The following is a 19,726-nucleotide window of genomic DNA, read 5'->3' on the forward strand; positions in this document are numbered from 1 at the left end:
TTATAGTCAGGATGTGAAGCCTGGTGCAGTCAGGATGTTAAGCCAGTGAGGCAAGATTAGATGAACACCTAATTACACCCCTCTCCATTTCCTGACAAGTCCTTGCCCTGGCCACATCCCCTTCCCCTACAATCCTATATAAACCTACATGTAAGAATAAACTCTCGATGCCTTGACAAAAATCTAGCATGGTCTCCTTCTTGTGTCTGTTTGCCTTCTTTCATTCAGGTTATTTTTCCCCTCGCTTCTTTGTTCAACTCCCCGCTGGCCAGGGCACAAACCACCAAAACTGAAGCAGGCAAGCGAACAGAGAACTCTCAAAGTAAGGAACACCATAAACATTTTAAAATGTCATTTATCATCTTTAGTCATCAAGGCTCTTTCTTAAGGAGTGGCACATTGGTGGCTACACTTTACTTGAGTTTGGAAGGCTCCAGCAGGAGGGGAAGCTGGTTGTCTTTCTTATGATACAGTCCAACGTGAAGGGCCTATGGAGTTCCCAGAAACCACAAATGATGAAACTATTGATGGGCAGACAGAAAACTCTGTGCTGATTGTCAAAGTTATGATCTAAACAAATGAACAAACAAACAAATAACAGAAAAAAATCTTAAAATATAGGAATAGAGAATATCTTAATAAATATACCTTTGTGAATAGTACAAACAACATTATTCTTTATTTTAATTTAGACAGATTTTATTAGATTAAAAGAAAGAAAGCATGAAGAAACCTGCCCATGGGAAAGCACAGGAGTTTAGTAAAGCCTCAAAATGCCTTACTTTAAATAAACACTCTTCTGCAATTACAGACCTATACCTCACTATTGGCTGACACACATAGTGCCTTCCATATTTTGTAGAATGGGCAAACCATTTGTTGGTCCCATGCTTCTAGTAGTATCCTGCTATATCTCCTTCTCACCACCCCATTCTACTGTTGGCCTTCCTCAGTAGGGTAACAGGTATTCACTGTGGTGAATAACATTATTCTTAATAGTAAGACACCAGTATGTTTACCCCAATATTGAAGTAATTCAGAGTGCTGTGTTCTGGCTACATTAGAAATGTCTAGCTAGAGTCACAATCTAGAAAAATAAATGAATAAAAGAGAAATAAGTAAGAGGAAAAGGTAAAACTTTTCTTATTAGCAAATAATGCCATTTTCTGTATGAAAACTCTCAAGAAAATGGAAGAAGAAATTACATAAAATATACAGAAAGTAAAGCAGAAAATTTTAATGGGACTAACATCAGGATAGGTTGAGAAGATAGTCTGTTAGACTCCAGGAGGCATTAATTCCCAAATCTCCATCAGCTGAGAACCCAGCATTCAGAACACCTATGTTTATGGGGTACACCTGAATCAATCTACCACATTTCACCCCTGGCCCAAATAAACTAATATCCATACATGATTTGGAACACAATGCATTCAGTCCAACTTTACAGGTCCCCACAATTTTCATTAATTGCAGTGATGTTCATAAACCCCATAATCTATGGTCTTTTAATTGAGCCATAATACCAAAAACAACCTCAAAAAACCCAAAATGGCACAGAATAAACATTCACACTACAAAAGATCACACTGAGTAAAACAAATAAACATTCAGCCAATTCAAGATTTAAAACAATCAGAACAAACATAAAACTCTGTAAACTCGAAGGCCAGCAACTCTACATAGTGAAAAATATCCAAGTCCAATAGTTCTAACCACTCAGGCACCTTTAAAAGAGTCGACATTCTTCCTGTTGTCCCACTACAGGTCAGCTGGCCCAATTTCAATACTTGTTGTATCTCAAACAATTTTCAGGTGAACAGGCAGCAATTTTGGCCCAACAATTTCAAATTTTTTCCCATATCCCTCTTCTCTCACAATCCTTTTTTTGCAGTGCAAACCTGCACATCTTCTCAGGACGCAGGCATAACAGCAAGCTTCTTACATAAAAAAAACCCAGCCTAAGCAAAGCTCTTGCTCACCCTTATAAGTCGAACCTCACAGTTGATAGTATTTCCTGCATTCAAGTCTTTCAACTCTAACCAGAATAGTCCATCAGGCTGTACTTACAACACCTCAAGGTGTCTCTTAGGCCAAGCTTTCAAATCATTCCACATTCTCATGAAAATCAGCTCTAAAAGGCCAAAGCTACACAGTTATGTAGCAGCATTCTCACTCCTTGGTAACACTTTAGTGTTGCAGTTAGGTTTGCATTGCTGGTAGAAATCACACAACCAAAATCAAGTCTCCATCAGCTTGGAACCAATCATTCACAACACCTAAGTTTATGAGGGACACCTGAATCAAGCCATCACAGTTGCTGACCATGTCTGTGTGTCACTATTGTACTTGAGTGAGCATCATGTCAGGTTGTTTGCTGATGGGTAGCTTAGGCTATGAATTGCTTGGACAGATGTTGGTCATTTTCCCCAGTTATTTTCATGTATCGCCTTTGAGCACTAGACATGGTAGTAGTCTGGGGACTGACTCTTGTCCAGACTCCAGCCAAATCTCTCCATGGTCTTTGCCAACAGCATATGGTGTCTTAGGCAGTAACCATTAACCTTCGCTGGATAACCAAGTGCACTGAAAGAAATCCGTTTTCTTTTGGAAAACTTGTTGGTCTCTCTGATCAACAGCTCAGTGTGGATGTTAACTGCATTCTGGTACTGGGAGTGACTGGCCAGCACCAAGGGAAAGAAAAGAAGAAAAAGATAGATAATATAAAAGGGAGAAAAGGGCTAGAGAAATGACTTAGCAACTAAGGCCTTTGCCTGCAAAGACAGAGGGCCTCTGTTTGATTCCCCAGGATGCACACAAACCAGATGCACAAGGTGATGCTTGGAGGTATACCTGCCCAACACAACCCACCACCCACTCTCTTTCTCTCGGGCTCTCGCTCTTAAAAAAATAAATTTATTTAAAAAAGAGAAAGCAAAGGTAGAGAGATAAACAGAGACAGAGACAGACAGAGAGAAGAACTGGAGATTTAGGTTAGTCTTCATCATATCCTCTCCAGGTCCTTTCATTTCAGTTTTTTCCTCTAACGACCTGGTGAAGATTCAAACTTTTAGACTGTCTTTCATCACATAGGATATTGTGGTACTATTGCCAATTAGGTCCAGTTTTGTATATCCCCTTACTGTCCCTTGCCGCCCCACCCTTCTTGAGCTACAAGAGGATCTACATCTATTAAATTTCCTCTAAAATCATTATGGATATTCCATTTGTCCAGTGCTGAGTTCACATTTCCCAATGAGCAGAGTCCCTGCATAGGGGTTAGGACAGGGAAGAGGTTAATAATGGTCCAACATGGCTGTTTACACACTGAGTACAGAAATAACTAATTAAGAAAAAAATATAAATTATGAATGGCAAGATGACTCAGTGCATAGATATGCTTATGCACATGCAGCCTAAAGGGGTCTGAAACCACCAGAGTTTGAGTCTCAGATACCACATAAATAGCTGATCCTGGCTGTGAGCACCTGTAATGCCAGGGGATCAATGAGACCAAAAAATACCTGATCTTGTAACAGTAAAAAAACAGTAATCTGCAATATCAGTCAAGAGACTCCACTTCAAGTAAGAACAGATGACAGATGATGGAGAGGGATGCTTAATGCTCCACTGCAGCCATTGCAGACAAGCTTCCTCCTCCCCCACAGAACATGGGAGTGGTATGTCACAAGGGTACCTAGACATGCATACACACTATGTGTTTACAAATAATAGCAAGGAAGACAAAAAGTAAAGTGGACATAACCATATACATGTATAGCCCCATAGATAAAACCATAGAGAAGTTTAATTAAAATAATACCTCACGGAGGGCTGGAGAGATTGCTCAATGGGTAGGAGGAATTCTTACTATGAAAATATGAGGGCCTGGTGACACTGATTTTGATGCATCAGCACCATGTACAAATGGAGCTTCATCACACACATCTATATCCTCTTTCTTATGGGGAGCAAAGACATGAAAATTACCCAAGTTCACCAAAGCAGCAGCTTCCATCTTCAAGGAAATACTATTAAATCTGAAGAAGATACCTGGATGAGCCACAGAGTAAGACACCAGATATTATCTTCTATTTTCTGAATATGTTTAAAAAAAGAAGAAAAACCTAATCCAGAAGGGATCCAGTTTATAAATCCATTTGCTAACATTCTTCATATGGTGTAAATGTAGAAATTAAGAGCACAATTTCCCTCAGACTACTTATTAACAGGGCATATAAATATATTCTTTTAATATTTTTATTGACAGGTTTAATAATTATAGACAGTAGTTGATAGATCAGATAGATAGATAGATAAATAGATACACACACACACACACACACACAGACACACACACACACATACATACATACACACACACACACATACACACCTGGGCATGCTAGCATACATCTTTAACCTGATACTAAAAAGTGAATTCCAGATTGGCCTAAGCAAGGGTGAGACCCTACCTTGAAAAGCAAAACAACAACAAAATTAAAATAAAACACAAGTCACTGGAAGATGTATATGTATCATCCTGTTAATTGCTTATAGTTTGATCATAAAGAACTGGAATTAAAACTTAAAGTAAACATAGTTTTACATTAAAAGGGATCTCTGTGTGTGTGTGTGTGTGTGTGTCTGTGTGTGTGTGTGTGTGTGTGTGTGTGTGTGTGTCTGTCTCTCACTCTCAAACTTTTAAGACAGTTTTTTGTTATGAAGCCCTAGGTAAACATGAAACTCACCAAGTAGATTTTGAGTCTGTGGCCATCAATGCTGCCTATGCTTTCTAAACACTGAGAAGACTCATGGACAGCCAGATGGTCCAGATTAGTACTTGCATATGGGATTTGTTTTTATAGGCGAGACATCCTAGCATTCCCATTCATATTCTCTCTCACACACACATTCTCTCTCTCTCTCTCTCTCTCTCTCTCTCTGTGTCATCACATGTTATAAGTAAATTAAAATTATTTTAAAAGCTGGGAGTACAAGGCAGACAGTGTGCAGGTGGACAAGATGGTCTGGAATGAGTAGACCAGACCCTGATTCCAGGCTAATTCCACCTCCCTTGTCAAGTTCCTTGTGCACACAGCATGTGGGCTGGCACAGCAGTCTGGAGTGACTAGACCACACCCCTCTTTCTGGGCTTCTCCCACCTCCTAGTCTGAGCTCCCTGTGATGGTCTCTGTGCTGGGACCTGTGGTAGGAACCAGGCCAAATCCCTGTTTTCCTGTACCTCCCACTTCCCTGGTCCTGGCAGGTCCCATTCCATCTTGCTTGTGGAGGCCTGGTCCCTGTGTGAGCTGTGGAATTTGGCCTTTTACTATGGTATCCTGAGAGAACACTGGATACCAACATCCTGTTTACCTGAGTCAAAGGGTGCATGAACCAAAGGACAAAAGCCAGCTTTCTCCTCAATAAAATAAAACGTCTTCCTAAAATGGACGGACAACAATGCAAAAATGCCAACAAAACATGTTAAACTGAGAGATTTCCACTAATAAAATCGCAGAGGAATCAACAGAAATTCACTCCCCAAATGAAAACCAAAACCAAAGAGACCCTGATCAGAAAAGTCACTGAACTGAAAGCAAACTACCAAAAAATCAAAAATCATATCAAAGAAATTGAAGAGAATCATCTCCTAGAGCTTTCAGGTTTTGATAATAGGCTTTACTTGATTAAAGAAATTGTTAAAACATTCCAAAAGATATTGACATTGAAGGTAAGTTAATAGAAGATTTAAACAACTGTTTGATTAAGCTTAATAACTTGATCAAATGCAAGAATGAATTTCAGGAAGCATCAAGGAAATCAGAACTCAAATTGAAATTGTACCTCAAAAAGGAAGGCATAATGCAAAATAACACAGCAGAAAACAAAAACCAAATAGAAACTATAAAAACTTCTCTAGGACCCCTCACCAACAGGGTTTCTCATGTGAAAGACAGAACTTCTGTTGAAGTGAGGTTTGCATTGCTGGTAGAAATCTCCCAACCAAGAGCAGCTTCTGGTATATATTAAAAAAGTTTATTTTGACTTGTAGTCTAATGGGGAAGCTCCCCTCTGGCAAGGAAAAATGATAGCATGAGCAGAGAGGGTGGACATCATCCCCTGGTCACATAAGTTAGACACAGGAGCAAGAGACTGTGAAAAACACTAGCCACAGGACACTGGATATAACAGCCATAGGCCTGCCCCCAACAATACACTGCCTTCAGTAGGCTTTAATTTGCAATTGACATCAACTGAGGTGGGGAAGGCAGCTAGAACACATAAGTTAAAAGGGGAACACCTGAATCAAAACAATATATTCTGCCCCTGGCCCCCATAAGCTGATAACCTTATGTGATGTAAAATTCAATACATTCACCCAACATTAAAAGGCCTCATAGTTTACATCAATTCCAACAGTGTTCATGCATCTCCATAATCCGGTCTTTTAACTGAGTCATAATACCAAAAAAGAACCTCAAAAAAACCAAAATGGCAGAGAATAAACATTCACACTGCAAAAGATGGCATTAAACATAGCAAAGAAATACTCAAGGAATACATGATTATAGAGGGCAAGCTCCAACTCCAACAACTCTAGCCAGTGACAAATCTCCAAATTTGATCATTCTAACCAGCAACAACTCTCTCAAGTTCCAATTCCTCCCTTCAATCTGGGCTATGCAGAGTCTTGGAAAACATCACTGGAGTCAGCAATTTTCCTCAGCAGAGAGTGGACATCACTCCCTGGACCACATAAAGTAGACGCAGGCACAGGAGAGTGTGCCAAACACTGGCATAGGGATACTGGCTACAACATCCATAACTGCACCCCCCAACTATACATTAACTCCAGAAGGCTTTAATTTCCAATAGCTGTAAGGTGAGGAGACTAGCATTCGGAACACCTAAATTTATGGGGGACACCTGAATCAATTCACTACAACCTTTGACCTAGAAGATAATAGAAAACAACTAGACCAGGAGGACAAAAAGTTTGCTAAGTTCAAAAAATCAAGTGAACAGAATGTGAGGGAAATGCCAGACATGCTAAAATGACCAAAGGTTGGGTCTTGGGAACAGAAAAAAATGACACGAAATCCAGGCCATAGGCTTAGAGAACATGTTCCACAAAATTACAAAAGAAATTTATCTAAATCTCTCAAAAGAGAAGCCCATCCTTATACAAAAAGCCTGTAGAACACGAAACAGGCAGGAACAAAGAAGAAACTCTGCAGGACATACCACAGTTAAAACTTTTAACCACAAAAACAGAGAAAGTGTTAAAAGAAACAAGAGAGAAACAACTCCCAACATACAAAGACAATCCCATTACAATTACATCAGATCATATTTTTCAAGGAAAATGTTCAAGGCCAGAAGGGCCTCGAATAGAACACTTCAAAGTCTAAAAAGAAACTAAGGTTTACAACCCAAGCTACACTAACCAGCAAAAATTTCCCTCATAATAGATGGTGAAACAAAACCATTCCATGAAAAATTGTCAGTTTTATGATTATATGAAAATAAAGCCAAGCCTACAGAAAATACTTGAGTGAATACTCCACACAGAGCTGTCAAACAAACAATCTTACAAGCCAATAAGAGGAAGATCACAAGGGATAACCATGGTATGATATCACTCATCTGCAGTTCCTAATCTGGATCAGCACAAGTTGTTTACTTAACTGAATAATATCTGAGGCTTGGACTATAGGGTGTATTTGGCCTGGGGTAAGGAAAGAGTGGGAGAGAAGGACACAAAACTGAACTTAATTGAACCTGTACCATCAAACCCTATGACTTCGAAGTCAGACCAAAGGTGAAACATTCAAAAGGACCTTATGGAGAGAACTTGAATCAAAAGGGCCTGAGACAGTGAGACAGAACCTAACCGAGAATTTCTCCTCTTTCAATTTCTTCTCTTTTTCTTTTTTTTAAATTTTAAAACTATTCTTATTTATTTTCATGTGTGCATCCATTAACAGAACATATAAAAATAAAGACACCTCCTGATCCTGTCCTCCAACTTTATCAGGTCAATATGTGGAAATGCAGGGTCTGCTAATGCTGTCATTTCCCCTGCCATCATGGAGCTGACCCTAGACCTTGAAAGACAAAATAAACCTCTTTTTCCTCAGGACGTGTTCTGGGTTGTATCATTTCTATCAGCATTGTGAATATGACTGCAACACTGAAGTGCTACCAAGGAGTGGGATTGCTGCTAGACACCTGACTATGTGCCTTTTGACTTTTGGAGCTTATTTTCAAGTGGAATGTGTAAGGATTTGAAACTGTGACCTAAGAGCTGCCTTGAAATGCTTTCAATACACCTTGATGCACTATTCTGGTCATAGTTGAAAGACCTGAATACAGTAAGGACTATGGACTGTGCTTGGATGGGGCTAGGAGCAGTTACGTGCTGAGAATCTGTGCAGAAGCGCTTAGGATAGAAATGGACTGATGTGAGCAGAGATATGGCACAGAAAACAATGAAATCTTTGGGCCAAAATTTTTGTCTTTTAAGCTGCAATTGTATGAGATTACAACCTTTCAGATTGAGCCAACTGACCTGTAATGGGGTATAGGAAGAATGTAGATTGCCTGAGTGTTCAAGGAGTGTCCCATTCTTCAAAGTCTGCTTTATCTCCCTTCCCTGAATTATCAAACTGACCAACTAACTGGTATTATGGAGGAAAGAGAGGTTCTTTGAGGATGCAACACAGTCTTGTGTTTTGGAAATGGCCAGGGGCAGTGTGAAGCCGATGTGCTGGATACCTGCATGCAGACCTCATGGGGCCATGAGGATGAACTATGTATTGCAGTTGAGACCTGGTGGAGATGCCTGAGCCACAGATGTCTGCCGAGGAGACCTGGCTGATCCACATGAAGTTGTCCGGGACTAGGAGTAGCCTAGCTGAGGGGCAGAATCGGAGTACCAGAAACATGTTGGTTAGACTTATCAGACTTGGGGATTTGTCACTGCCTAGAATTGTTTGACTTGGAGCTACAGAGTTTGGTGTTTGCCGTATTTAAATAATTTATTGGTTGCATACTTCTTTATTGTGCTTAGTGACATCTTTTGCAGTATGAATGTTTATTCTGTGCCATTATAGGTTTTTTAGTTTTTTTTTAAATTATTACTATTATTTTGTTCTTATGGCTCAAGTAAGAGGTCTTGGATTATGGGGATGTTTGGTCATCATTAGGATTGATAAAACCTATGGGGACTCCTAAAGTTGGACTGAATACATTTTATTTTACATCATGTATGGTTATCAGTTTATGGGGCTCACGGACAGAATGTGGTGGTTTGTTTAAGGTGTGTCCCATGAACTCGGGTGTTTTGAATGCTAGGCTCACAGCTGAGATATATGTCGGAATTAATGCCTCCTGCAGGCAGTCTATTTGGGGGGGCAGGCTTATGGATTATATTGCCAGCTCCCCCTTGCCAGTGTTGGCACACTCTCCTATTGCTCTTGTCCACCTTGTGTTGGCCAGGGTGTGATGTCCACCCTCTGCTCATGCCATTGTTCTCACCTGCCATCATGGAGCTGCCCCCTCAAGCCTGTAAGTGAAAAGAAACCTCTGTTTTCCCACAAGCTCCTATTGGTTAGGTGATTTCTACCAGCAATGTGTACCTGACTGCTGCATCCATGAACAAAGCAAATGAAAATAAACGCACCTACTGATCATGTCATTCAACATTACCAGGTCATTATGTGGAAAGGCAGGCCTCTCTTCATCATGCTGAGGTGGAGCATTAGCTTTGTCATGTTCTTCAGCAGGCCCTGCTGAGGAGTTTTCACTTAAAGAATCAAATGTTGGGCTGGAGAGATGGCTTAGCGGTTAAGCGCTTGCCTGTGAAGCCTAAGGACCCCGGTTCGAGGCTCGGTTCCCCAGGTCCCACGTTAGCCAGATGCACAAGGGGGCGCACACGTATGGAGTTCGTTTGCAGAGGCTGGAAGCCCTGGCGCGCCCATTCTCTCTCTCCCTCTATCTGTCTTTCTCTCTGTGTCTGTCACTCTCAAATAAATGAACAACAACAACAAAAAAAAAATTAAAAAAAAAAAAGAATCAAATGTTGAGATCTAAATTAAAAGTTAAATCTCATAGTTATATATCTATAAAAACAAATTCAGAGATAGTACAGCTAAGGAATATATTGTTTATTTTTATTTATAATATGTATCCTCCAAATATGTTAAATTGGAGTGATACTGTGTATACCCAACATCCTTGATACATCACAGAGGTATTTTGCCACCTGAAATACCAAATTAAGGACTACAAAGTACTGCATTAGTAAACTAATTTTAAATTAGAGGACATGATTTCTGAAGTGACTGCTGATATATGAACTATACATAACTTTTAAAATTCTAAGTAATTTTTGAAAATTATAAAGCTGTGGTCTGAAAGGATAGCATAACAGTTAACATGCTTTCCTGAAAATGCAAGTGACCCAGGTTTGATTCCCCAGTACCATGTTAGCAAGATGCACGTTTGCAGTTCATTTGCAGTGGATGGAGCCTGTGGTGCAACCATTTTCTTTCTCTCCCTCTTTTTTGTCAAATAAATAAAGTATAAAGTTCACTTATGTTTTTAGGGGTAGATTATAATATTGGAAAACCAATATGATGGATAATTTCTAGGCATGGGGATAAAGCTCACACATAGGTCAATACTTAGTAAGAATGAAGCTATACATTCTCTCCCTGTGTCCTCAAAACTAAACTGGTAACATAAGACCCTCTTAAGGTATCTGACATATATTAGCGAATTCTATTCTATAAAGGAAATAGTAATATACTCTTACACTCAGATACACATGAAAATACTTATTTCATAGTATGTTTGTTAAATAAAATTACAAGTTTTTATAGTCAATAACATTATTCTTAGAGATGCTCTTAAGAGACCTACAAGTCAACAGTATAACTAGAATTCCTTAACAGTGAGTCAGCAATTAACACTGCTTTGATGAACAAAAATGAAAACATTTTGGGCTGGAGAGATTGCTTAGCAGTTAAGGTGCTTGCCTGCAAAGCTAGAAGAACCATATTCAATTTCCCAGGACACCAGTAAGCAGATGCAAAAGGGGTTTTTGCATATGGAGTGCCTTTGCAGTGGCTAGATTCCTTGGTGCAATCTCTCTCTCCCTCCTTCCCTTCGGACCTCCCTCCCTCCCTCCTTCTCTCTCTCTCTCTCTCCAATTAATAAATAAAAATAAAATATAGAAATTTAAAAAGACTAAAAACTGAAAATATTTCATTTAAAGCAAGAAATCTTTCTTACATATTTAATTAAAAAGTATAGTGATTTTAAAGTACAGATCTAAAATAACTTACATAGAACTTACTTTATTACCTTATACATGTTTTGAATAATATGGTTAGGAAATACATATTTTTTAATTGACAGATTTCAAAACTAATTGTCATTTCTGTGACTTAAGTTACTATTTCTATTCCAGGGGAAGTAGAGGAGGAGGGAGAGAAGAAAATGACCAAAAAAACAAAAACAACAACAACAAAAAAAAAAAACCTGACATTTAAAATTTTCATCATGTTGAAGGTACAAGTCTTTGTCTACTCTACATATAGAGACTTACTTGTCAAGTGGAATTTTGAATAGTATGACGTGATGGTGATTTAATAAACAATCAAAAGCAAGCAATGTGTTTTTTAAAGGCATGAATGTGGTGTTCTCATTCTGTGTAATAAAAAGTACTTGGCAACTGTCATTGCTGTCTTCATATTGCTAGGGCAAATACCTGTGCAGAAGAAGATTTTGGGATGAAAGGGTTTATTTAAGACTGACATATTCAAACAAAAGCTTCATAATAACAGATAGAATTGCCTTACTTCATCACACCCTTACAGGAGGATGAACACACATCAGCATGAGCAAGACTCTATGGCTGGAGTACACAATCCATGTACAGAAACACACCTCCTCCAGCAAAGCACTACCTACTGCAGAATAAATAGGAAGCTTAATCAAAAATACCTGAGGCTATGGAGCCATTTTCATGCAAACCACTACCACAACAAATTTTGGGCATGCCTACAACTACAAAATGGATAAGATCAATCAAATTTTTAAAAAATGAGTGCTTCAGGAGCACACAAACAAAATGCCTGTGGTAAGTGATTTAATCTTGCAAAACATATCTACACTTTACATGGCAACAGACTTAACAATACTCAAAATCCATAAAAAAAAAAAAAAGTATTTATCCAGATGCACAAGGGGGCACAACACATCTGGAGTTCTTTTGCGGTTCCTGGAAGCCCTGGTGCACCCATTCTCTCCCTCCCTCCCTGTCTCTCTCTCTCTCTGTGTCTGCCTCCTTCTCTCTGTTGCTCTCAAATAATTTTTTTAAAAAATGTATTTTGCAGTATGAGTGTTCTAAAAAAATTTCACAAAGTATTTGTAATTCTGATTAAAAACTATTCTGAATGCCTACAATTACACCTGAGATTAACAGTCCCCAAAACAAAACCTTCTCAAAAGGGAAGCCAAGTTTTGTATCACTCTTCTAGAACTGAATTTATTTAATAGGAAGTTGTGAGGCATAAAACATATTAGATAACATTGAATATAATAGTCAATGAGTAAAGTAGAAGACTACTAACATTCAACTTCCTGTTTCAATAGTCTTAATATTTTTATTATAATTAACACTATGTCAGAAAGAATATATATATATAAAACATAGCAGCAGCCAAAGCTTTTGAAATGTTCCCATAGCTTTCCTATATTTAATAACCTTGCTAGAAATCAGGCATTATGTGAAATTAATATGGGAAAATAGCCTAAAATGAAATTAAGTCCTAATAATGATTCATTAAGTAGATACATATATAACACTTTCAAATATACAGACTATAAAGAAATATATATAAGTTTTATGGATTCTAGTCCACCTGTCAGCATGAGAAATCATCATTTCATTCTAACAAAAACATTAACAGGTTGAACAACCTAAAAATAAATAGTGCTTCTTTAATCCACCTAATAATTATAGTCTCAGCCAAAATTAATGTCTTTAATAGTGAAAGACAGGTATAATAATATGTATAACAGCACAACTTCAGTAGATAATGTAATTTCAGAAAACTCTTAAAGCAATAAACATCAGGTTTTAGTTTTAAACATATGTACCAAACATTAATAGATTGAACAGAGACACTATTCACAAGCCACACCACTTAGAACATTTAATGCCCTATGTTTAATTATGAGTAAAACAGCCATACAGAAGTTCCAAACAAAGGCAGGGGGAAGAAGTTTTACACACTGCCTCAGAAAAATTAAATCTAAAAGACATTTTATTAAAAAAACAAAAAATATAAAAAATAAATTTTCTACTACAAAGTATGAAATATTCATGGGTATATGTTGTTACACAAAAACATTTTTTACAAATTTGTTGTTAATCAGAATGCAAAGGACAAAACCAAAAACAAAAAATAGGAATTCATACAAAACTAAAACTAGTCATTGAGCATGTAAAGAAAATCCCAAAGAAAAAAGAGCATAAATAAAGCTATTAAAATAAGAACATATGGAATATGGAACTAGGAAGGTGTTTCTACAAAGAGTAGTTGCTACAGAAACATGAGGACACAACTCAATCCTCAGAACCCACATTAAAGAAGCAATGTGTGGCCATGTAATCCTGCAGTCCCTATGCTAAGAGGGAGAGTATACTTGGGACCCAGTGGTCAGCCAGTTCAACCACAAACATTAGATCAGGTTTAGTGAGAGAGGAAGATCCATCTGAAAAAGCTGGAGCAGAACAGGGATAAAGGACAAGTGGTGTTTTTTTCTCTGCAGCTTCTATCACACACGTACATTGGTTGTGTGCATTCACAAATAAAAGTATGCATGTACTACAAAACAATAAAATTTAGAAAACACAGAAAATTCATCAAAGATGTTGCAAAGTTGGAAGTGTACAGTTATAAGCACAACTTTTTTGGGAAAAAAAAGAGTTTAAATGAACAACCTAATCCTGCATATTAAGGAAATTCCAGAGGAGCATGCAATGACAGCTAACACATGTCCAAAAGTAAGAGAGTTAGTCAAACGTTCTCACCCTTTGTTGGAAAATGTTTTATTTTTCAGAAAGCAAAGAATACTACAGGATGGACAGATCCATCAATTTGACAACAAAAGACAACTGACTGCCCATGACAAGATCCAAAAGAGACTGCAGAGGAAGCAGTGACAGGACTATTGCTCCAAATGCTAGTCCACCAACCCTCTCCAATGAAACTGCAACCAACACTGTGGTAAAATGAAACACAGAGGCTATGAAAAGCTCAACATTAAAACAAACTGCTAACAGACCTATCAAGGATCAGGGATTCTTCTGAAAGGGGGAGCAGGAAGATTATAAGGTGTACAGAGATATCTTGAGTCACAAATCCCTCTCCCAAGCTGAGGTCCTAACCGACCCAGAGTGAACACCAATAACCCTACTGAGGAGGGCTCTTAGGAAAGAGGGGATACAAACCTACATACATAGGTAACTAAAGGAATACTTAAAAGAATATGAAAATCAATAGGTATAACAAATCTAAATGATAGCTCAAGAACAGAAATAACATGACCACCAATAGATGCAGAAAATGCCTTTGACAAAATCCAACATACCTTCTTAATAAAAACCTAAGAGAAAAGAGATAGAGCTATATATCTCCACAAAATAAAGGCTATATATAAGAAGCACGGAGCCAACATAATAAAAAATGAAAATAAAACTTGAAGCAATTCCATGAAGATCCAGTACAATACACAGTTACCCACTCTATCCACTGCTATTTAAAATAGTAATTAAATTTTTATGTAGGTTGATCATACCAGAAAAAGTTATAAGAGGAAAACAAACTGAAAATAAATCTCAATATAGTAATAGTAGGGGCCTTTGTTATTCCACAATCATCTGCAGAGAGATATCCATATAAAAAATGAAGTTTAGCAACTTCATAGTACACAAACAGATCATTTAACACAATGCACATTCAACACAGAATGCACATTCTCCTCAGCAGCTCAATTGCCCTTCTCTAAAATAGATTAGAAATTAGAACATTAAACAGCTCTCCAAATAGTTAGGAAAATTGGGTCAGCTGTCTGTATTACATATGACCACAATACAACCAAGCTAGAAATCAGAAAGAACAACAGAAGATACAACTATGTTGGAAAACATACAATCAGCATGCATGAGTTATTGAATAGATCAAAATGAAAATTGAAAGCTTCCTGGAAATGAACAATAATGAAAAGATATCACCACAAAACTTAGGAGACATGCTAAAGACAGTCCTAAAAGGGAATGTTAAAGCTCCAACTAAGTATATTACAAAAATTGAGAGACCTCAGTTAAGTAACTATCCATCTGAAGGCACTGGAACAACACAAATAATAAGAACAAACAAAAAATAATGGACAGAAAAAAGTAAAAAAGATCAAGTGAGACATCAGTAAATTGTAAGTATAAAAAATATAAGGATGAAATCAAGAGCTGCTATTTAAAAGAATAAATAAGACTGATAAACCCCATGTTCAACTCTCCAGATACACAAAGCTGAGTCAAGTGCAACATGCCCACTTGGTGGTGCAATCAGTGTGATTCAATGGTTGGCACGCCAATTTTCTCTCTTTCTCTCCTTTTGTCTCTCTCATTTTCTACAAAACTTAAAATTTTAAAAAAGCTTTTATTTGCCAAGCTTTATCTGCATGTTATATGGCAGCTTACTTTTAAACCAATATTTGTTTTTCAATATTGATTTATATAATAACCTGAGTATTTCTTATGTATATATGTATGTATATAGGCTCAGAATGTGCCTACTAGAATGAACTAGAATGTCACTGTAATAGGAGAAATTGTGGCAGGTTACACATACATGACAAAAATGAGGGCATGGAAATTAAAGGGACAGGTAATAATTTGGTCCCCTACTATTATGACTTTCTAAATCAGCTTATATTACAAAACAAGAAATTACTAAAATGCTTCTGTGGTTCTTTCTGTTACCTAACAGGTAAGGTTAAGGTCTAGGGAGATGGTTTAGGTGTTAACATGCTTGCCCAAGAAGCCTAAGAACTCAGGTTCAACTCCCAGAACACAATGTTGTAAGGTAGATGCACAAGATCACACATATGCACAAGATCATGTATGTATACAGGGTCACACATGTGAACAAGGTGGTTTATACTTCTGAACTTCAGTTTCAGTGGCTAGAGGCCCTGGTGCACCAATTCACTCTCCTTCTCTCAACTCTCTCCCTCTCTCTTCCTTTCTCTCTCTCTCTCTCTCTCTCTCTCTGCCTTCCTCCCTCCTTCCCTCCCTCTCTCATAATGTAAGTAAAATAAAATTTTCAAACACAAACTTAAATATCTATGTAAATGTAAAGCCTAGAGAATGTGACACCTCTAAAATGATTCCACATCTCTACTAATTCACCTCAGATTTATTCAGCAGGGCTACAGACACCCTAAGAGGCTGTATTCTAACAAACATACTTTCTAGTATGCAGAAAGCCAGCCTAGTGAAAAATGTCATCAATGCTTTCAAGGTGTTGCAGAAAATCTCTGACATCATTATTCCAATGACAATGTGTATGAAAGTAGAGGAGTTTATTTACCCAGGAGTTTGGGATAGCTCCTCAAAGAAACCTTGGCACTGGCCTGAGATTTTATTTCCATTTTGTAGTTTTCACAGCCAAGGTGAGTGGTAAGTTAACAAAAAAGATGTAGCAGTTTTCATATTTGTCATTTCTGTAGTCAGGCCATCCTAACAATGAACTCAATTTTACTTTGTTTTAGCCTAAGTTCTCTTTCCTTCTTATGATACCTGTGGGTCCTTTCTGGCAAGTTCTTTCTTTGGGATGTTATCCAGTTGCTGACAGAGATAACTTTAGCTGCTTAGCAATTAAGTCTTACAGTAACTTGGTGAATCCCTTCAACTTTTAGCTTTTTCTACCATATTCCCACCTCTTTATCATCATAGCACCCTATGATTTTTTTATGTAATGGCTGGTACTCCTGGAATATCACTAGGATTTTTATCCTACATTGGATGAACCTGGACAGCATTTAAGACAGAGGGTTTTAACATAAATCCCAAAACAATTATTACGAGAGGCTTCAATAAAGGAGCTAGCCATTGTCCACATGTAGTTCTGTCTTTTCCCATCTCCATTTCTGAGCAATCCTTTCCACTGTTTTGAGAAATGCCCTTAAAGAATTCCCATGTACATGCAGCTTTATATCTTTATCTTTTGTTTTCCTGTAGTATATGTTTGCTTATGGCTCTAATGTACTTTAATACATCGCACTGCATAAACCTATCTAGGGAGAGTTCATTGTCCACTTATAACCCTTGTAGAGGGCTTTGCAGCTTCTGTGAAGTAGAAAAATAATATAATAACAGTGGAAGTAAAAGACAATCAGGAAACATCTCAATTGTGTTTTAAATAATTATGTTACTGCTCACCATTAAATGTAGACTTTTTTTAACTATCAACTCAGTTTATTAATTTTTTACTACCACCTACATTTTTATAAACTTTTCTGTTGCTTTGTTTTGAGCTAGAAAAGTTGTAATTTTCTACATTTGCATGGTGGCAAATGCCTTTAGTCCTACTACTTTGGGGTCAGTGGTAAAGGAATTGTTGTGAGTACAATGCCAGCCTGGGAAATACATAGTGAAGTCCAGGTCAGCATGGGCTAGAATGAGACCCTATGTCAATGAAAAAATATTGCTGTAATTTTCATTTTAGGAAATGACTACTTTATTACTACATTCATTTCAATTCCTTTGCTTTGTAACTGTTCTTACTCCAAACTTGTACACATATTGCACATGGGATAAACTTATGCCTCAGCTCACTTACATTTCTTTGGAAAGCATAAATTATTTGAATTTTTCTCAGTCTCTTTATTTTCAATGGTTTTACAAGTACTGTGCTTTCTTTAAGGCTGGTGGGTGTCACAAAACTTTTGAACTAACTCAATTTTTTCATACCATTCATAGTGAACTCAGACCATTCACAGTAACTTTTTCCATTAGAAGCCATTTACCTCCTCTTCCCATGACAGTGCTGCTTCCTGCTAAAGCAGAAGGATTATATCTCTTAGGATAAGGACCTGCTCTCCTTGAAAGGGGACTCCTTATAAGGAGGAAGAGTTCCCCAGAAGAACCCACATTGACCCTAAGCCTATTTCCACCATCTTCTGTATTAAAAAAATAAATTAATGCACACCTTATTAAATACCAGTTCCAGGTCTGGCTGTTGTTAGGAATCTTAATGAAGCAATACGTATTACTGAAGAACTTATATTTTTCCAAATTGGAAAATATGTTATTATTAGCTTTTAACATACAAGAACAACCCTTATTACCAGCTAAAAATCAGTTAGAGAATGCTCAAACAAAGCCAGACAATTCATCTATTTATGTCAATGTTTCTGCAGAAATTTAGAAAAACCTGTCAATAGTGATGCTCTTTTACAAGCCTTAATGGCAGTAGGTCATTATCGTCTCTGAAAATGGCTAGAATATTATACTGTAGGAGTGATTCCAAAAGTTAATTAAAATTTTCTATAACTTGTTATAAACTTAATGCAAGTTGGAAAGGTTAACAAATTGCCTCAAAACCAAAAAGCTAGACTACCTAAACTATGTAATAGTGGTGTGAAATGATAAGGACAATTAGATCAGGCTTTTGGATATGACTCAGATCTGATAAACTGAAAAGCTCTTCTTTAGTAATCATATGATTAATCATTTTCCATATGAATATTTACAAATCTTATTTCAAAATTTTATGGAAAGCCCAATGGACTGGTCTTTTTTATAAGAAATACTGGAAGTAAAGAGACACAGAGAGAGAATTGGCATGCTAGGTCCCCCAGCCACTATAATCAAAATCTGTCATATGCATGTGCCACTTTAAGTTCAGGTGTGAACTTCCATATAATTCACCATGCTCATCTGGCTTACATCGGATCCAGGGAGTCAAACATGCACGCTTAGGGTTCACAGGCAAGCACATGTGTTTAAATGGGGGAAATATATATATATGCACACACACACACACACACACACACACACACACACACACACATACACACATACACATACATACATATACTTATTTATATATAGCACTGTCATGGGAAGAGGAGGTAAATGGCTTCTAATGGAAAAAGTTACTGTGAATGATCTGAGTTCACTATGAATGGTAAGAAAAAATTGAGTAATTTCAAAAGTTTTGTGACACCCACCAGCCATATATATATATATATATATATATATATATATATATATATATTTGAATGGAAAACCTTCTTGAGTATTTTGTTGAGTATATAAAGGTAATATGACTGGTTAAAATTTACTTCTTTTAAATATACACTGTTCTTTGCAAAATGATGTAACTTTTTAAATTAAACCACTGGTAAGTGTATGTATAATTTTGTAGCAATTTTATATACTATTTCTTATCATTAAAGTTTACCTGTTTAATTTTGTTCATAGAAAATTAAATAAAAACAGAAATGTCTAAGGTCTATAACTTTGCTGTTTTTTAATATTATGTCTCCAAATTTACAAGTGAAAAATTACATATATGTACTTTCTGTGAAAGATGTATTGGTTTGGGCACTTTCTTCCCATACATATTGAGACACTTTGGAT

The 19,726-nt window shown here is 37.1% G+C and overlaps 2 non-coding genes across 2 annotated transcripts; both read left to right on the forward strand.

Moving 5' to 3' along the window:
• Positions 1–507: 507 nt before the first annotated feature.
• LOC123457135 lies at positions 508–573 on the forward strand. The gene has a single exon (XR_006634909.1). It is a non-coding gene; the product is annotated as a small nucleolar RNA SNORD43 (small nucleolar RNA).
• Positions 574–18,461: 17,888 nt separating this feature from the next.
• On the forward strand, positions 18,462–18,588 carry LOC123457090. Its single transcript, XR_006634870.1, has one exon. It is a non-coding gene; the product is annotated as a small nucleolar RNA SNORA33 (small nucleolar RNA).
• The last annotated feature ends 1,138 nt before the right edge of the window (positions 18,589–19,726 follow it).

This window comes from Jaculus jaculus, chromosome Y (genome assembly GCF_020740685.1).
Source record: "Jaculus jaculus isolate mJacJac1 chromosome Y, mJacJac1.mat.Y.cur, whole genome shotgun sequence".
In the NCBI taxonomy this organism is placed as follows: Eukaryota; Metazoa; Chordata; class Mammalia; order Rodentia; family Dipodidae; genus Jaculus; species Jaculus jaculus.